At 40.0% G+C, this 18,271-nt stretch overlaps 1 protein-coding gene across 9 annotated transcripts in view; it reads left to right on the top strand.

The window, feature by feature from the left end:
• The window catches only part of TBC1D4 (TBC1 domain family member 4), a 190,509-nt gene that overhangs the window by 86,795 nt on the left and 85,443 nt on the right, over positions 1–18,271 (top strand). The window lies entirely within an intron of this gene.

The raw sequence follows: 18,271 nt of genomic DNA, 5'->3' as shown, positions 1-18,271 counted from the left end.
TTTTTGGTAATGAAAAACTAGTTGCTGGCAAATGATTTTTTATTATTCCTATGAAATTAGAACCAATAATTATTTTAATGCTTTCTTCCTGACAAAAGAACCCACAACCTTTTATCTGAAAAGTAAAATGAGTAAGGATTTAAAGCTGAGTATGTGGTGGAAGATGTGGAATTCAAAGTGCATTGACCTTGGATCTGTGATACCTGGCCATGTACCAGGAGTGGGTCATCACCCATGGGTGAAAGGCAGCCAGTCAGTTTGGTTTATTTTGGAACTGCATGTTTGGAACAGCCCTTGAGAGAGGGGCCCTGGAGCACGGGGGCTCTGTGTCCTTTCCCCATGACCACAAATTCCACACATACTGTGAAACTAGACTGTAGAGCTCCTTCCCCCGGGGCCTGATGGCTGGCATGCTTCACAGCTTCCTCTTATTTGGGCCAGTGACAGAAGTTCACATGCCTTGTGTGTGTGTAACTCTACTTTCTGTGAGTTCTGTTTTCCTCGTGTGTGTTTACATAGTATATGGGGATTAAAGGGTACAAACTTTATACCAGTTATAAAATAAATAAATCTTGGGGGTGGGGATGAGAAATACAGCATGGAGAATATAATCAATAACACAATATGGCATGGTGACAGGTGGTAACTACACGTAAGGCTTGGTGAGCATAGTGCAATATGTAGAATTGTCGAATGAATCACTGTGTTATACACTTGAAACTGGTGGAACATTGAGTGTCAACTCTTATTTCAATAAAAAAGTCTCCTGTATCTCTCACTTTTACATTCTTTGTAAATTTTACCCTTTATTCTGTGCTCACCTGAATTAAAATGCACATACCAAATAATTTATTAGAAACCTTTTTATTGCAGGTTATGATACCTTGTGTGTGTGTGTGTGTGTGTGTGTCTGTCTAAACTAAGGGTGGAAGATTACATGGAAAATAGTTTTTAAAGTACAGGTTTTACATACCAAATAAAATATATGGAGTCAGGGAGGCAAATGACCTTTTAAATGGGTAATGTAATCTGGAAGTTCAACTTTAAATAATATATTTTTTTTCTTTAAAACTCTTGCCTGAGAATGGGAAGCATTTATTATACTACAGTCATTATATAAATGGTTGGTTCTTATGGGGAGAGAGTGGTGTGAAATATTCTATTCAGTTCTTGTGAATTTTTCAACAAAACTTATGGCAGAGAAAAATGAAGGTGCACATCTGGGGAGAATGGAGGTGAAAATTTTGCAGTCTGTCACAAACTCTAAATTGCTTTGAAGGCTTTGCTGTATATTAAGAATTATTGCAGATTTTAGTTTGTCCTGTAGCACATCTTGTTTATTTTGATATAAACATGTTTTAAATTGTTTATTAGTAAAAATTATTGAACTCCATCTCTCCAATCTGTAAGTAAGAATGGTTCTGCTAGAATGCATGCTGTGTATAAATAACCTTGACTTTGGGACACCCTTGGCTAACTGTTACACATCCTACAGAGAACACATAGTCTCTTTTAAATAGCTTTGCAATAGACAGAGGAGGAACAGCTCAAGATCTCCATGTTATAGGACATGCTAATCAGAATTTTTATTTGAAGTGTTCGTTTGAGCAGAAGTCCATAGGTTTTCATGATTTGAATAATGCCTCAGGGCTTAATGTTCACTTTTTATTAATTCGTCTATTAATTTGACAGATATTCTAGTCTCCAAGACTGAAAAAGTATCTGTCTTCATGGAGATTACAATGCCGTCTTTCTTATGATTTCTAGTTTGATAGATACATTCTAAAAATAGTTTGAACTTGTTTATTTTTCAGTAGCTAAAAAAATCCAAAAAACAAAAAAAACCCTTAAAAGTCCAAACAAAAAAAAAAAAAGAAAAATCTTAATTATCTAGAAAATAACCCTGCTGTGTTCTGTGGGTGAAAAAATGTGTATTAATATGTAAATTTTGTTAATTATTGATAAGAAAATTTCTCATTGCAGAATATTGTAGTGAAAAAAAATTTTTTTTAATCATTACTTTTGAGAGAGAGAGAAAGAGAGAGAGCGAGTGCAAGCAGGGTAGGGACAGAGAGAGAGGGAGATACAGAATCCAAAGCAGGCTCCAGGCTCTGAGCCATCAGCATAGAGCCCAACCTGGGGCTCGAACTCACGAACCACGAATGAGATCATGACCTGAGTCAAAGTCGGATGCCCGACTAACTGAGCCACCCAGGCTCCCCAGAATATTGTATTTCTAAAGAGTTGTTTTAACATTTATTTTAGAGAGAGAAAGAGAAAGAGAGCAGGGGAGGGGCAGAAAGAGGGAGACAGAGGATTTAAAGCAGGCTCTGCCCTGTGAGCACAGAGCCCAACGCGGGGCTCAAACTCACAAACCGTGAGATCATGACCTGAGCCTAAATCAAGAGTTAGCTGCTTAACTGACTGAGACACCCAGGGCACCCCACAGTATTGTATTTTTAAATTTTCTACGTAATTATTGATGGAAAAGAATGGATTGTGCCTCTGAAGGTGAAGTACTGTGTTCTTTTTAATCCTACTGTACTTTCAGCTACTGAAAACAGCTGCCTAATGCAGAGGCCATTTAGGATTATATACTGACTGAAAATACTTAGAGGGGTAGTCCTTGCCCGTGAAGTACCTGACTCGTCATAGCTCATGCATACAGACTGCCGAGGGTGTCCTCCCCCATGTTGCTCATCCCCACCATGGGAGCCATCGTGAGAAGGAAGGTGGGGTTTGTGAAGGTAATGACTCTTGTGAGGAAGTAAAGGGGAAATTGTGAATGGAAGAGGGGAGGTGGTCTGAAGACAAGCTTCCAAGCTGGCATGAGGGTGGGCTGGGGCCAAGGAGGAGAGCAGTGTGTATAACTCCCCCTTTGAAACATATTTTCCTTCTTTTCTAAGTTTTTTTTTTAAAGATTATTTATTTTGAGAGAGAGAGAGAGAGAGAGAGAGTGAGAGAGTGCACACAAGCTGGGGAGGGGCAGAGAAAGAGGGAGAGTGAGAATCCCAAGTAGGGTGCATGCAGATAGCGCAGAGCCTGATGCAGTGCTCGATCTCACAACCGTGAGATCATGACCTGAGCTGAAACCAAGAGTTGGTCGCCTGACTGAGCCACCCATGCACCCCCTGGCTAATTTTTAACAAGAATTTTGAGAATTACAGCCTATTAAAGATGAATGAGAGATCGAGACATTATCTAGTTCTTGTCTAACACAAATGTTATATGGAAAGGAAACCGAAGCCTGTTTATTTTTATTTATTTATTTTTTTTAATTTTTTAACGTTTATTTATTTTTGAGACAGAGAGAGACAGAGCATGAATGGGGGAGGGTCAGAGAGGGAGACACAGAATCAGAAGCAGGCTCCGGGCTCTGGGCCATCATCAGCCCAGAGCCCGACGCGGGGCTCGAACTCACAGACCGTGAGATCGTGACCTGAGCTGAAGTCGGACGCTTAACCGACTGAGCCACCCGGGCACCCCCGAAGTCTGTTTAAAGTGACTTGCCCAAGCTCACATGGTTAATTTGTGGCAGCATACATGCACCTAGATTTCAGAACCCAGTCTTGGGTTTTTCATGCTAGACGTATTCTTTTTCTGGAGTCCCCGCTGCCCATGGAAGATGACGGGACATGAAGCTGAAAAGGTGATCTGAAGCCAGATGGTGGAAGGCTTTGTCTGCCATGCAAAGGGCTTATCCTGTGTGAGTGATGGGGAGCTAGTGATAGGCTAAGCATGAGCATGATGCTGGATTTGCATTTAGAAACGAGATTTTGTAGTTTGGGGAATGGGTTCTACCTGGAGAGGGGTGGGGAATGGGTGAAGGATGAAAGGGTGAATGGGTATTAGGAAGCTCCTGAAATAGTCCATTCAAAAGAAAAACGATGAAACTGAGTACAAACAAGGGAGTGGGGAGTGGGGTGGGGCTCTGAGAGCACTATTAAGGAGGTAGAGACAGAACTGAATGATTATTTGCATATAGATGGTGGATGGGGATGAAGGGAGAGTGAGCGGTTTGGTGTTTTGTTTTTCCAGGGTGCAAAACAAATCACCTCACCAACGGAATGGCTTAAACCAATGGCTGTCTGTTAGCTGCTCACCATTCTGCACTCTGGGCAGGGTTTGGTGAGAACTCTCCGCTCTGTGCGGTTTCTGATGGAGCTGGGAGTCTCAGGATGGCTCCTTCACTGACTGCTGCCTCAGGGGAGATTGCCTTGTCATCTGAGGGGCCAGCCAGGAATTTCACCCCTTGTCGTGTCTCTACTCAGCTAGCTTTAGCTTCCTCACAGCACTTCAGTCTCTGAGTCCTCTGACTTCTTTAGTGGTGACTGGTTTCGTCTCAGCATGCAAAAATAGAAGCTGAAGACCCTTCTTAAGGCATGGGTGCAGAAATCCCAGAACATTATTTCTGCTGCATTGGATTGGTCAGAGCAGTCTCAAGGCCAGACCAGGTTCAAAACCAGGTGAAAATGGTCCCCATCGAAGAATGTGTGGACATGTTTAATCCAGCACAATCTGTCCTCTGCTCGCAGGTTATTTACGTTCTTTCACATGTGAAGTTCAGTCGGCCCATACCAATGACGGCAGTCTTGTGCCATTACAGCATCAGGCTCATACTCAGATACCAGAATTTCATTTATTAAATCCTGTACAAGTGCAGATGCGTTATGTTGGGTGTGATGCGTCCAGTGTAGAGACCAGAGAACTAAAAGGACAAATTATCCGGTTCCCCCCTCCAGTATAAAATGTGAAGGCAGGGACAAGGTAATTACAGTAGATGCTGTTCAAAATGGATGTGCGGGGGTGGTTTATGGAGCTACATAACAGGTACTGGTCTGCAGCAATTCTGAAATCCATTCAGTTCCCCCTGTCCTGGGGGGCAGGGAGTGTACCCTGTGTAGGGTCCCATTCTCACTGGGAGTGGTTTTTTGTAGTTCTCTGTTCCAGTTTCTGTGTCTTTCTTTCTTTCCAATGTCATGTGACTGTGTTTGCAGCCGAATAGCTTTTTCAGCCTGCTTCCCACCCAGAAAAGTTGGGGGGCCCAGAGGCTTCCTTTCATTGTGGAATGTCTCATTTCATTTTAGACCACGCTGGTATAGCTTCCAAAGTTTTTAAGGGTTTCCTGTATATAAAATTATAGTCTACTCTGTTGGACAAAAGTCACAACCAGAAATATCTTTGAGATGGATTGCCCTTCTGTACTTCAGGCTGGCTGTCAGGTTAAAATCTTTGTCTAGCCAAGAGAATCTAGGAGGCAGGTCCTCAGATCTTTGAGTTTTTTTCTTTTTTACATTTTTATTTTTGAGAGAGAAAGAGAGACAGAGCACACGTGGGGGAGGGACAGAGAGAGAGGGAGACACAGAACCGGAAGCAGGCTCCAGGCTCTGAGCTATCAGCACAGAGCCCGACGTGGGGCTCGAACTCACAAACCGCAAGATCATGACCTGAGCTGAAGTCAGACGCTTAACTGATTGAGCCACCCAGGCGCCCCTTAACAGCTTTTTAAAAAATGTTTATTTGAAAGAGGGAGAGAGACAGAGACAGAGAGCAAGCACAAACTAGTGGGGGAGGGATAGAGAGAGAGGAAAGACAGAATCCCAAATAGTCTCTTCGTGGTCAGTGCAGACACCCACACGGAGATCAATCCCATGAACTGTGAGATCATGACCTGAGCTGAAACCAAGAGTCAAACACTTAACTGACTGAGCCACCTCCCCGCCCCAGATGTTTAAGGTTTTAAAAAAGAGTTCGTACTTTCTTGATTTTATTCTGAAGCCAGTTATACTGGAAGACCCCTATTTTGGCCTTTGCCCACAGACTGTGAGCCTATTTTTTACTTTGGGAGTCTTTTGCTGCGGAAGGCTGCAGTTGAGAAGCTGTTCACTGTTGGACCCATAAAGTCCTGGACCCCTTAAATTTCCTCTAATTTCTGCTTGAAAATCAAGCAGTTTGTTCTTTGCTTATCTGGTTTCCCCCATATGTTATCACAGGCAGCTAAAAGCCAGTTGCACTGTTAAGGTTCTTCCTGGAATCTCTTCGACCTGACCGACAAGCTGCTGTTTCTACTGTGCGCATTACCACCAACACGTTTCACCCGTTCTGTTGACACACGACTCCTGCCCTCTTTTCTCCACCCTTCAACGGCAGTTTCCTCACTGTCCTTCTACCTCCCATGAGCATTTTGTTCAGTGGCCATAGCATGTCCACTCCTCAAGCCAATGCCACATAATTTAGGTTTTGGTTTTGGCATCACCCCATTTCCAGATACTGATTTTGTATTGCTTAATGCAACACAAACTCACCCTCAGACTTAGTGGCTTCACATAACAACATGTGTCTACTCAGTACCTTGGAGTTTGGGTTCTCCTTGGTGAGAGAATAGATGATCTCCCTTCCACATGGCATCTTTACAGGGCTACCTTGGGCTTCCTCACAGCATGGTGTCCCATGGCAGTCCACCTTCTTATATAGCTCCTGCTGCTTCTGCAGCTTCTTTCTTCTTTCTTCTTTCTTTTCAAAGAACGAAAGCAGAAGCAGCCAGCCTTCTTAGTGCCTGGGTTCAGACATCCCAGAGTGCTGTACCAGTTGCATTCTGTGTGTCAAAGGGCAAGCCCTGATTGAAGCAGAGGCGAATAGCCCCACCTCCCAGTGAGAGAACTAGAAAGAATTTGAGGCAGTCTCAAGTCCACTGCACTAGGGCAGTTTGTAGTTTAGGTAACTGGTAGATTATGATACTATCTACTTGGACTAAGTTTTCTGGGAAAGTTTCATGGTCTACTTATGGGTATGTTTCAAAGAAAGCAAGTCCAGATTTCAAAGAGACCATGTTCAAAACAAACAAGCAAACAAACGAACAAAAACAAAATAAAGAAAAAGGAGAAGAAACTGGTCCTGCCAAACACACTGACTTACTCTCCCATTCTTTGCCCCCTACACACACCATAGTCCTGTTACTATTTTCATGTCTTCGACCTGTTGCCACAGTTTTCTATCAGCTATAGACAGCATCTGCGCACATTTTTATGTCTGCCCTGCCACTTTAGCTTTTATCTCCTCCATTTCTGCTTCGTCTACTTTAAAAAAAATTTTTTTTAAGGAGGGTACACACCTACATGGGGCTTGAACTCATGACCCTGAGATTAAGAGTTTCATGCTGCACTGACTGAGCCAGCCAGGTGCTCCTCTACCTTTTTTTTTTTTTTTTTATTCTTGTTAAAATCGATCATTACATGAAGTACCTGTAATTAGTTTCATGCTTGTAGATTGATTTTAAAATTTGAACATTTAAAATTATAAGTCTCTACCAATTCTTTTTTTTTTCCTTCTGTGCTTTAATCCTATCCTTAAATTCTTCTTGTATCTCCAGCACACTAACTCATCTTGAAACCCTTTGTTTCCTAGAAACTCTTCAGCTCGAGTCTCTGTTAACCTGTTTCAGGGGGGACCCATGGTGCTGTTCTCTGTGGCATAGCTCTCCAGCGTGGATTCACTATTCCCTACATCTCATGACTTCCTGTTTCTTATTTTACTCTTGTTTTGCTCAAGTATATCTTTAAATAACTTCTCCAAAATCCTTATATGGGTAAATCTTCTGAATCTTTTCTTATCTGAAAATGTGTCTATTCTGTGACCACAATTTTTAAAAATATTGTAGGAAAAGAAACACTTAAGTACTCAGAACTTTGTCTCCTAATTATGCTATAAATAAATGTAAGGGGTGTGAATACTTATTTTTTGTCCCCCACCTAGACTCCCAAGTCTGTGTTATGAGCTCCCATTTGTCTGTTCTGTCATTGTTGTTTAAGTTTTTATTTTTGGTATTCATAATTTTGAGTCGTAGAAATTGCAATCAGACATTATAGTTATTGGGTGTATTTATTGATAATTAACTACACTAGACAACAGACTAGTAAAATTTTCCCTAAATGGAAATCATTATTGTGAAACAGATAGTCTTTGAGGAAAATAAAAATCCACAAAAATGTTTGGAGTATCCTCTCTTAGTTCTTATTTAAGATTCTCTTTGCTTTGTTACTGGAGAAACATAGATTGCTAAAACTCTTTTTTCAGGAAGGTTTGTCTCTGCAGGTGAACCTGGGCTTTATCCTTTTAAAACATCGTCAACAAGAGCAGTGGTGCTCTTAGGTCAGTTCTGTCACTCCTCCTTTGAAACCGCTGTTGAGATAATAAAAGGTCGAGCTATAAACTCCATTGACAGCAGTCATGCCTGGAAGAAAAATGTGCTTTATTATTTTAGTATAATGAATGAAATTGTCTGTGAGGCTTTACTGAGTTTTTTTCTGCGCCTCGGAAGGTGTGAGATTTGACATCGGTGATTTTTAATGAAGGAAACTGGATTAAGCATTCACCTTTTACATAAATTATAAACATATGAAATGACCTTGTGGAAAAGATTGCTTCGAAGCAGAAACTAAATTAATAGCCGGTCATGAGACCAATAAGGCACTCTGTCGGAAGTCCAGTCAGTGGGTTGCAAAAACAACCTGATCCTGTATATAAATGAGGAGGTTTACTTAAACTGACCAATTAAAATGGAAGGAGCAAAAATTAACTAGTTCTGGAGCCTCAGTACATACAAAGATACCATTTTCCCCCCTCTAGTGGGTTGTGAACTTCATAAACTGTTTATAGGTTTGCTGTATCTAGTGATATCAAGTGATATAAGAAATCTTCATAAATGGCCTTTGCTAGTATACAGATATTTTACTTTAATGTTGGAAGGATGCTTATTGTGACCTGTAAACCTCGCTACTCATTTTTTAAAAAAGTATGTGAGGGGTGCTTGGATGGCTCAGTCAGTTAAGCATCCGACTTTGGCTGAGGTCATGATCTTGTGGTCTGTGGGTTCGAGCCCTGCATTGGGTTCTGTGCTGACAGCTCAGAGTCTGGAGCTGGCTGTGTTCTGTGTCTCCCTCTCTCTGACCCTCCCCCGCTCATGCTCTCTCTCTGTCTCTGTCTCAAAAATAAATAAACATTAAAAAAATTTTTTTAAGTATGTGTGAAGCGCCTAGATGGTTCAGTCGGTTGAGCGTCCAACTTCAGCTCGGGTCATGATCTCACGGTTTGTGAGTTCAAGCCCGATGTAGGGCTTGCTCCCGCTTCAGATTGGATCCTCTGTCCCCTTCTCTCTCTGCCCCTCCCACACTGATGTGCATCTGTGTACTCTTTCTCTCTCAAAAATAAATAATAAAACAAAAGAAAAAAAAAGTATGTAGCAGGAGATATATCCTTTTCAGCTCTAACTTACTGCCAAGTAGATAGAGACAAGTACGTGCACCTGCAGGGTTCCAATTTCTTTGACTTTTAGGGAACTTATACTTTTATCCTTAAGATTCCCTCACAAAGCTGCTTTAATACTTAAAGAAATAGCAATATTCATTTCAGAAAATACATTGAAATTTGATGAACTTACTTTTTAGTTCACACACTTCTACCCACCAACTTTCTGACCATAAACAATTGTTTGCATACTTGGAAACTTCTATACTGGACGTGATCTTTCTGAAGGCAGTGGTTTTTTATCCCCCTACTGCCAAATCTAGCAAGAGTTTTAGACATATAATTGTGCAATAAGTGTCTGTTGAATGAAATTAATTACATGTGGTCCCATTCCTGTTATTGTTTTCCTTTAATTCAGTAAACTAACTCATCTTCTAGGCAAGTAAATATCTGAATTATTCAAGAAAGACTCTTACTTATACCATTTAAAGACTTTACCCAAGAATGTGTAACCTACAAATTTCTCTCTTGGTCTGTTGTCTCTTTGTATCAAAAGGTTCATTTTAATATTTGGCCTAATGGTTCTGAACAATTTTCAGACTTAAAAATTAGTACATCTCCTTCCCCTGAAATTCCTCAAACCACTGCCAGCAATACAACTTGACAACCTTTTCACACCATACATGTGGATAACTTTGGGAGTAAGGACTGGGACAGGGCTGGGTAACCCCCATCTGCCATGCACTGGAAGTCTGCTGTTTGTAGACATGGCCTATGTATAGAAAGCCAAGTGGCCAGTAGTGGGAATTGTCTGGTAGATCCAGTAGAGCAAAGGATATCCATTGATTGATACTTGTAAAATAGTTGGAACAGGGGGGCATACAATAAGCCCTATATAATATTTATTATATAAATATTAAAGGTTGAGAAAATAGGTGGTTACGTGGAACATTCCAGAGACCAACACAGTAGAATGAAGGCCAAAAGCAAGAAGGCAAGTGTTTGAACAGTGTCTAAGAAATGACTGCCTCATGTTCAGAGCTTGGCAGCAAAGGGAACTAATAACTGAGTAGTAACATCAAACAAAGGCTCTGTGTTGTGTGTGTGTGTGTGTGTGTGTGTGTGTGTGTGTGTGTGTATTTTAAATTTAAATTTTCATATGTTTTATGATTATAAAAGAGATGAAGGCCACAGGGAAGAAATGATTGGAAGTCTTAAAGAAGAGGATATATTATACAATTTGGAGTTTGTAGTAAAGTAGAAATGCATTAGGGGCTCAGTAAAAACGAAGGACTAACTCTAGAGAAGGGAAGAGAAATGTCTTCAGTGGCTCGAGGAAAGTATGAGAAGATAAATGAAGGGATGGGGAGATGGTGTAGTGGAATTTAGAAGCACTTTTAAGAATTTATGCCAGGTGGTCTCATAAGTGCCATTAAATTAAAAATGGATTGTCTGCTGCAGGGAGCCTTCTCTTCTGCCTTTGGATTAAGGTTACCAGAGAATAAATGAAACTATAGGAAATGATCATCTGAGGGTTGTGATAGAGAATGACTTGTGGTAATGAAGTAGAAATAAATTGTGAAGTGTGAAGGACGATATGATGATATTTATGGTACTATTTGGAACATACTATTTAAAATTTCAAATATGGCAATTTTTTGTGTCATTAGGTGTGTATTTTATTTGTTTATTTATTTATATATTTATTTATTTATTTATTATTTTTTATGTTTATGTATTTTGAGAGAGAGAGAAAGGGCGAGCAGGAGAGAGGCAGAGAGAGAGGGAGAGAGAGAATCCCAAGCGGGCTCCGTGCTGTCAGCTTGGAGCCTAACATGGGGCTTGATCTCACAAATTGTGAGATCATGACCTGAGCTGAAATCAAGAGTCAAATGCTTAACTGACTGAGCCACCCTAGTGCCCCAGGTATGTATGCATTTTAAAATAAGGTGTTTTGATTATTATTCAACAAATATCTATTTTTTGAAAATCTTTGGCTTCATTGGACTTGTATTTTAGTGTGGAAAGACAGATGTTGAAAAACTTAGGAGCAAAATATATCGTATGTTAAATAATGATAATTGTTAAGGAGAAAAATTATGTAGGATGGAGGCAAGGAGGAAGGAATGGAGAAAGGATGAGGTAGTATGAGAGAGAGTTAGTTTTAGGGAGGGTGGCCATTGAAGTTCTCACTGAGAAGATGACAGCTGAGGAATGATCTAAAGGAGGTGGGGGAGAGGGGCAGGAGTTTCACAAACCTAAGGAGGAAGCCTACTGGTCTGTTGAAGGTGTCATAATATGGAGGCCATTTGGCTGGAGCCAACCAAGTAGGGGAGAGTGTAGGAGATGAGCTCAGAGGAATCAAGTAGTGTACACTCTTGCAAGCTGCGAGATGAGATGAAATTACTAAGTGGGTCGGGTGTAGGCAGAAAAGAGGGCCGGTCATGAGCCCTCAGTAGCTCCAAGGTTGAGTTCTGGGAGATGATAAGGAACCAGCAAATGAAACTAGGAAAGGAAAGCCAGGGACGTGGAGGAAAACTAGGACAGTGTGCTGTCTGGAAGCCAAGGGAAGAAAGCATTCCAAAAAGGGAGACATGACCAGGGCTCTCAAAAGAGGACTGAGAATTAAGTGTTGGATTTAGTAATGTGGCAGCCACAGTGTCTGTTCTGATGGGATGATGGGAGCAATTGTCTAACTGATGTGAGTTCAAGAAGGAAAGGGAGAAGTGAGGGGTGCCTGAGTGGCTCACTTGGTTAAACGTCTGACTTCAGCTCAGGTCATAATTTTGCAGTTTGTAGGTTTGAGCCCTGTGTCGGACTCTGTGCTGACAGCTCAGAGCCTGGAGCCTGCTTCAGATTCTTTGACTCCTTCTCTCTCTGCCCCTCCCCTGCTTGTGCCCTCTCTGTCTGTCTGTCTCTTTCAAAAATAAATAAACATTAAAAAGAAAGAAAGGGAGAAGAGAATATAGAGAGAGTGAGTGCTAGTAACTTTTCCAAGGAGTTCAACTATGACTGGAGGAGAAAGAATTAGTGCTGATAGTTAGAAAACTGGGATTAAGAGAATTTTTTTAGGGGCACCTGGGTGGCTCAGTCGGTTAAGCGGCCAACTTCGGCTCAGGTCATGATCTCGTGGTCTGTGGGTTCGAGCCCCGCGTCAGGCTCTGTGCTGACAGCTCAGAGCCTGGAGCCTGTTTCAGATTCTGTGTCTCCCTCTCTGTCTGCCCCTCCCCTGTTCATGCTCTCTCTCTCTCTGTCTCAAAAATAAATAAATGTTAAAAAAAAAAAAGAATTCTTTTAGGATGAGAGAAAAAAATAGCATGTTTGTAAACCAATGGAGAAGATAAAGTAGAGAAGGAAAAATTGCTGCAGGAGAGAGGGGGTAGAATTGTTACAGCACTGTCCTTAAGTAAGAGGTGATGGCATCTTGAAGTTCAAGGTGTGTGTGTGGTCAGGGAGTGTGGCCTTAGCTAAGTCTCTCTGAAGTTCACATGCGTCATTCCAAGCCTTGAGGGATTACTGTTGGTAAGTCATAACGTTAAAGTTAGATTCTAGTTTACTTCATTGATTGCATTTTAACTCTGACATTGGTAAATGAGATGCAAATCCCAAAGGTGAATGAAGATTGCTGAAGGTGGCAGGAAGAGAGTCCCCTGGTGTCAGAAGTTAGTGGCATCTTAAAAACACTCTTGATCTCTGGTGCTGGGTTAGTGAAAGAAAGCCCTGTCTCAGTTAATTCCACATCCTGATCTCTCTGGACATAGACTTGATCTCCTGGATAAGACTTGACTTTCCATTTAATCTGTTTTGCCCTTTTCCGTTTAAAATTTTTGGCTTAATCACCCATGTTCTGGATTTATTCCTTTTGTGACTTCCGGGACCCCAGACTTCTGATTTGCTGATAATTTTCCATAGTCTTCTGTTTTAACTTGTTAACTTTCAGGCCTTTATCTGCCCACACTTTCTGGTGTCCCTTGTCTCCACTGACTAACACAATTGTCTTGATGCCTAGAATTGATATTCAGTAGCCAACCAGACTATAACAAAATTGACTGGATTATTAAAATTGGATTTATAAATTATAATACTTGCTATTTCTGAATTGATTAAATGATTTCTTAAAATTATAAAATGATTTGATTAGTCTATTTTTTTGTTCTATAGTATTTATTTAGTTTGCTTAACTGTGTCTTATAATCTGTAATATTAAAACAAAAAAGAAACCTAACTCTGGAAATACAACAGTAAAATAAAAGTAAGCTCTTCTACAAACTAGTATGTTACACACAGTGCTTTTTCTGAACAAACAAAAAAGAAAAAACCTAACAGTAGCCTCTGAAATTAACAAAAGTACATAGGGAAGAGATGTGGTTGTGACTTAAATACGAAACATATATACTATGATTAATGCTTTTGTCTTTTTTTCTGAATCTCTTTCAAGGTTGTTTATGATTCATTTTGGCTGCAGGGTAGATAACTGACAGCAGCAGGTCCCGGCTGTGGTCGGAATATTCCTGGCAAAGTATGGTTCTAGTTGTCATAAAGATAGGATTTAAATAAGCATATTGCTGCCCAGTTTTAAGTATAAGAAGAAGGGTCTGGCATATGCAGTCTGTCAACTAAAAAAAATATTTGAACCCAGACTAGATGGTGAGTAACAATACTACCATTTCGCGAGTGCTCATCGTGTGCCAAGCATATATTACAACAATCATTTTAATAGGTGTCATTAAACCATTTTATACATGAAAAGCCCCTAAAGTTTTAAGAAGTTAATAATAAATTTGCATAAGGCTACACAGCCAGTAAATTGGAGAGCAGGTATTGGAGCCTGTTAGAATAATTTTGGAAGGTATTATATTTTGATTATGACTTCTCTGCCCATAAGTTTAGTAGATAATTGAATGCATCTGAGATTAGGTCAGTGTCAAATACTTTCTTACTGTGGGCTTGGTGGAATGCTGTATAACCACAGTTGTCAAATGTGATTGGAGAACTGTGGGGTTCCCTGAGATACTTTTGGTGGGTCACCAAACTCGTCCTAATGTGAAGATGTTATGTGTTCTTCTCACTGTGTTGACATTTGCATGGCTGGTACATAAACCATGGTAGATAAAACTGCTTGTGCTTTTCTGTGAATCAATGTAGTGGCACCAAACTCTACTAGTGGTCACTGTATTCTTCACCACCGAGAGTTCACAGTTCAAAAAAATTATACATCTACTAACTATATGTACATATGAGACTAAAATTTCAGTAGTGGTAGTCTCTGCATGAGTATTTTCTTATTTGTACTTATCTTTATGACTTTATTTTTTTAGTGAGGTTATATCATTAAAGAAAACAAAGCCATATAAAAACCACATTTGATTATTTTACAGTATGTGTTATTTTTATAAAAACATATGAAACTATAGTAAACATATAACGTGATCATAAAAGAGTTGAATCCTGCCTGTTTAAGAAGGTATTACTGGGCGGGGGGTGGTTCCTGGGTGGCTGGGTTGGTTAACCGTCCAACTTGATCTCAAGTCATGATCTCACAGTTCGTGGGTTCAGGACCCTAGTCAGGCTCTGTGCTGACAGCTCAGAGACTGAAGCCTGCTTCGGATTCTGTGTGTGTGTGTCTGTCTCTCTCTTCCCCTCTCCAGCTGTGCTCTCTCTCTGTCTCCCAAAAATGAATAAACATTAAGAAAAATTAAACAAACAAAAAAAAGGTGTTACTGGTAGCTTGACCAAGTAGATACTGGTATTTGACAATGCAGCCATATGTGAACAGCTTTACTAGTCCTTTTGTTTTCTGTCTAGTATTAATGAATAAGCCCTGGAAGATGGAATTATAATGATGTTTATAAAAATACTTTAAATTGTTTCAGATCATAGCAGGACATGGTGACTTTCTGGTGTACACAGTTAATCACAAGTCAGTACTGACACAGATGTGACAGTTTTGATGTCTAGTTTTTAGTATTAATCACACAGCCTTTGATCTCATCCTTTTCTCAATTTGAAAATTGTCATCTTCACTTTCTTGCTTCAGTTAAGATGATTTAGTGAGTGGGTTAAGTAAATCTGCAGAATCTAGGGCAGTGTCTTATCAGTAAAATGAAGATAATAATAGAATTATCTCAAAGGATGGTTCTGAGGATTAAAAGAGATAAAATATACAAAGCATTTAGAACAGTGCCTGGAACATAACAAGTACTTGATAAACATTAGCTATTTTTTACTAGAAAGTGCACAAAGTCCATAGAAAATATTATTTATAAAGGTCTAACTTTGCCGAATACTCACTTTCAAATTGTTCATGTGTTTAAATTATCAGTGGTCACACTGATCACTGAGAGCTATCAGTGATAGCCAGCTATCAGTGGCTCTCATAGCTTTTCTTTTGAAGTGGGCATCTGCTTTTCAGGTGGCCTTCATAATTTGATTAGTACAGTTTTCCCAAGTGAAAACACTGTGGGTTTAGGCAAGAACCTGGTTAGTACTCTGATTTAGGAAGATGAGTAGAGCCACCATTTTCTCCTTGATTATGTGTTTGCTAATTCATTTGTTCACTCGTTTTGCAAACATATATTGAGTAGGAGCCATATGTGGTAAGCCTGGTGCTGGGGATAGAGTAAAAAGGCATGAGACACATCTGTGGTGGGGGGAGATACCTTTGGGGGGCTAAATATAGCACGCTAAGTGCTCTTGGGGGTGGTGTGGGGTGGGGAAGCGCTGAGTGCGGTAGGTGATTTGGAGGGAAGTCTTGCTGTTTGCTGCTGGGCGCTAGGGTCAGGCAACAGTTGGAAAGGGCAAGGGAGGGAAGTTTCTCTGATGGGAAACAGTGGCAAAAGGGCTTTCAGGCTGAAGAGCGGCATGGCCCTTTTCTTCTCACTTGTTTCTGGTTCTCTCAGGACATCTTACCATCTGCTGATATGCCCTAGAGGCAGTTTGCATGGAAGATTTATTAGTGATCTTTTAATGTTCATCATATTCTAAAAACTTTTTTTTTACATTTATTTATTTTTGAGAAACAGAGTAAGACAAAGCATGAGCGGGGGAGGGGCAGAGAGAGACAGAGACAGAATCCGAAGCAGGCTCCAGGCTCTGAGCAAGTGGTCAGCACAGAGCCCTATGCGGGGCTCGAACCCACAGACTGTGAGATCATGACCTGAGCCAAAGTTCGCCACTCAACCGACTGAGCCACCCGGGCGCCCCAATGTTCTTCATATTCTATTCACTAGGCTCAAAGAGACCTTATGTGTTTATCCAATATTTATAGTCTCCAAAATTTTTAGGTATATTTAATAAAGGCAAGAGGGTTCCTGAAAGATTTTTCTGTAGGTTCTTTTAACCACACTGAAATTTGTTTGTTTTTAGATGTAAGGATTATTTTTATTCGTCTACTTCAGAAATGTTGAAGGAATACTCTTTAAGTTCTTTTTTTTCCTGAATCAACCCATAAACTTGTAGACGAATCATAAGAAAGCTGTTTAACTGGTATTTGTATGAAGAAGTCTTTTATTGTAATTGGATATTCAAATCTTTGGGCTCATTTTTGTGTCTTTTGCAATGAATGGGTTTTTGTTTTTACTGCTTTTTCCTTCATCTTTTCATTTTGCCAAGTTGAAGTTGAGTATTTGAGATACTGTCAAGTTGATTTGGTGTAATGCTGCAGGGCTGTCCAGGAAGGAGTATGTTAGTTCACTGGTGATAAGTTTAGAAATGGTTTAAATGCTGGAGAGCAGTAGATGAAAACGAATAGTTCAGGCAGCCGACAGACTGCAGGAAATACATAATGAGATGAGAGAGACTACTAGGAAAGGAATTTAGAATCTTCTAGGAGACACAAGGCAAGAAGATTAATTATATACAAGTGAGAATGTAGTAAGTACCATGAGGATGAAAAGAATGTCTTAGAAGTTTATTCAGTGAATATTTATTTAGTGCTTACTGTATGCTGTTTGTGTGTGTGGGGAGAACATTTCTATTTAAAGAATTCAGGATAGCATTTGCATAGAGTTCATGTCACTTAACTTCACCCTTGAAGGATACATAGAGAACAGAAATCTAAAGCATTGCCATTCCGCTGAAATATAATGTGAGCTATATATGTAAATTTAAAATGTTCTAGTAACCATATTAAAAGAAGTAAAAAGAAATAGGTGAGATTAATGTACCTTATTTAAGCCATCATGTCCAAAATGTTATGATTTAGACATGTAATAAAAAAATTACTAATGAAATATATTACATTTTAGTAGTAAGTCCTTGAAATCCAGTAGGTATGTTACATTTCCAGCACCTCTGAATTCAGAATCTAAATTTGCACTGGAAATGCTGGATCTATATTTAGAGTACATTAAACTTAAGAGTTGGAAAAGAAGATTGACATAGCAATTTGTTCCAATCATACTTTAAAGTTTCTAGTAACTGAATAGGGCATCTGTTTTAAAATTTGCATGTAAATTGATTAACATTATTAGAATTTTAAAATTCTTTCTGTGGTTGTACTAGACTCATCCCAGGTGCCCAGTAGCCACTTGTAGCTATGAGCTAACCTATTGGACTGGACAGTCCTAAATGATTGAAAAGAAAGCTTTTGTAGGTAGACTAGCACATGCATTGACCTCTTCTTCTGTAGTGTTGGAGAATAAAGCACGAAAGCACGTGGCTATAGCAGTCACCCTTGCAGGGTCCCAGCCCTCACAAATGCTGTATTTCCCAGAGACAATGTGGGGCATATTTGACATTTAGCTGCGTCACCCTGTTTGAAGTTGAAGGTTCTGTTTGAAGTTGAAGGCTCTCCACTCCACCCTGCAAGTAGTTTTTGATATTTGGTAGCTGGCTAGGAACAGGAGGATTCCACTGTGTTACACGGAAGGTATAATGTTAATACTTTAAACCAGCCACAAACGTTTCTGTTATACCTCCTATATACCACTTATGAAGTCAGGCATCTCTATAATACAGACTCCAAAAGATTAAAATGAAAAGTTACAGACAACATAGTTAACTGTAAGCTGCTCAGTAAATTCTTGTA

This window comes from Felis catus, chromosome A1 (genome assembly GCF_018350175.1).
Source record: "Felis catus isolate Fca126 chromosome A1, F.catus_Fca126_mat1.0, whole genome shotgun sequence".
Taxonomy (NCBI): Eukaryota; Metazoa; Chordata; class Mammalia; order Carnivora; family Felidae; genus Felis; species Felis catus.
Note: the sequence above shows the minus strand (reverse complement) of the source record. Positions and strands in the feature narration are given on the sequence as shown.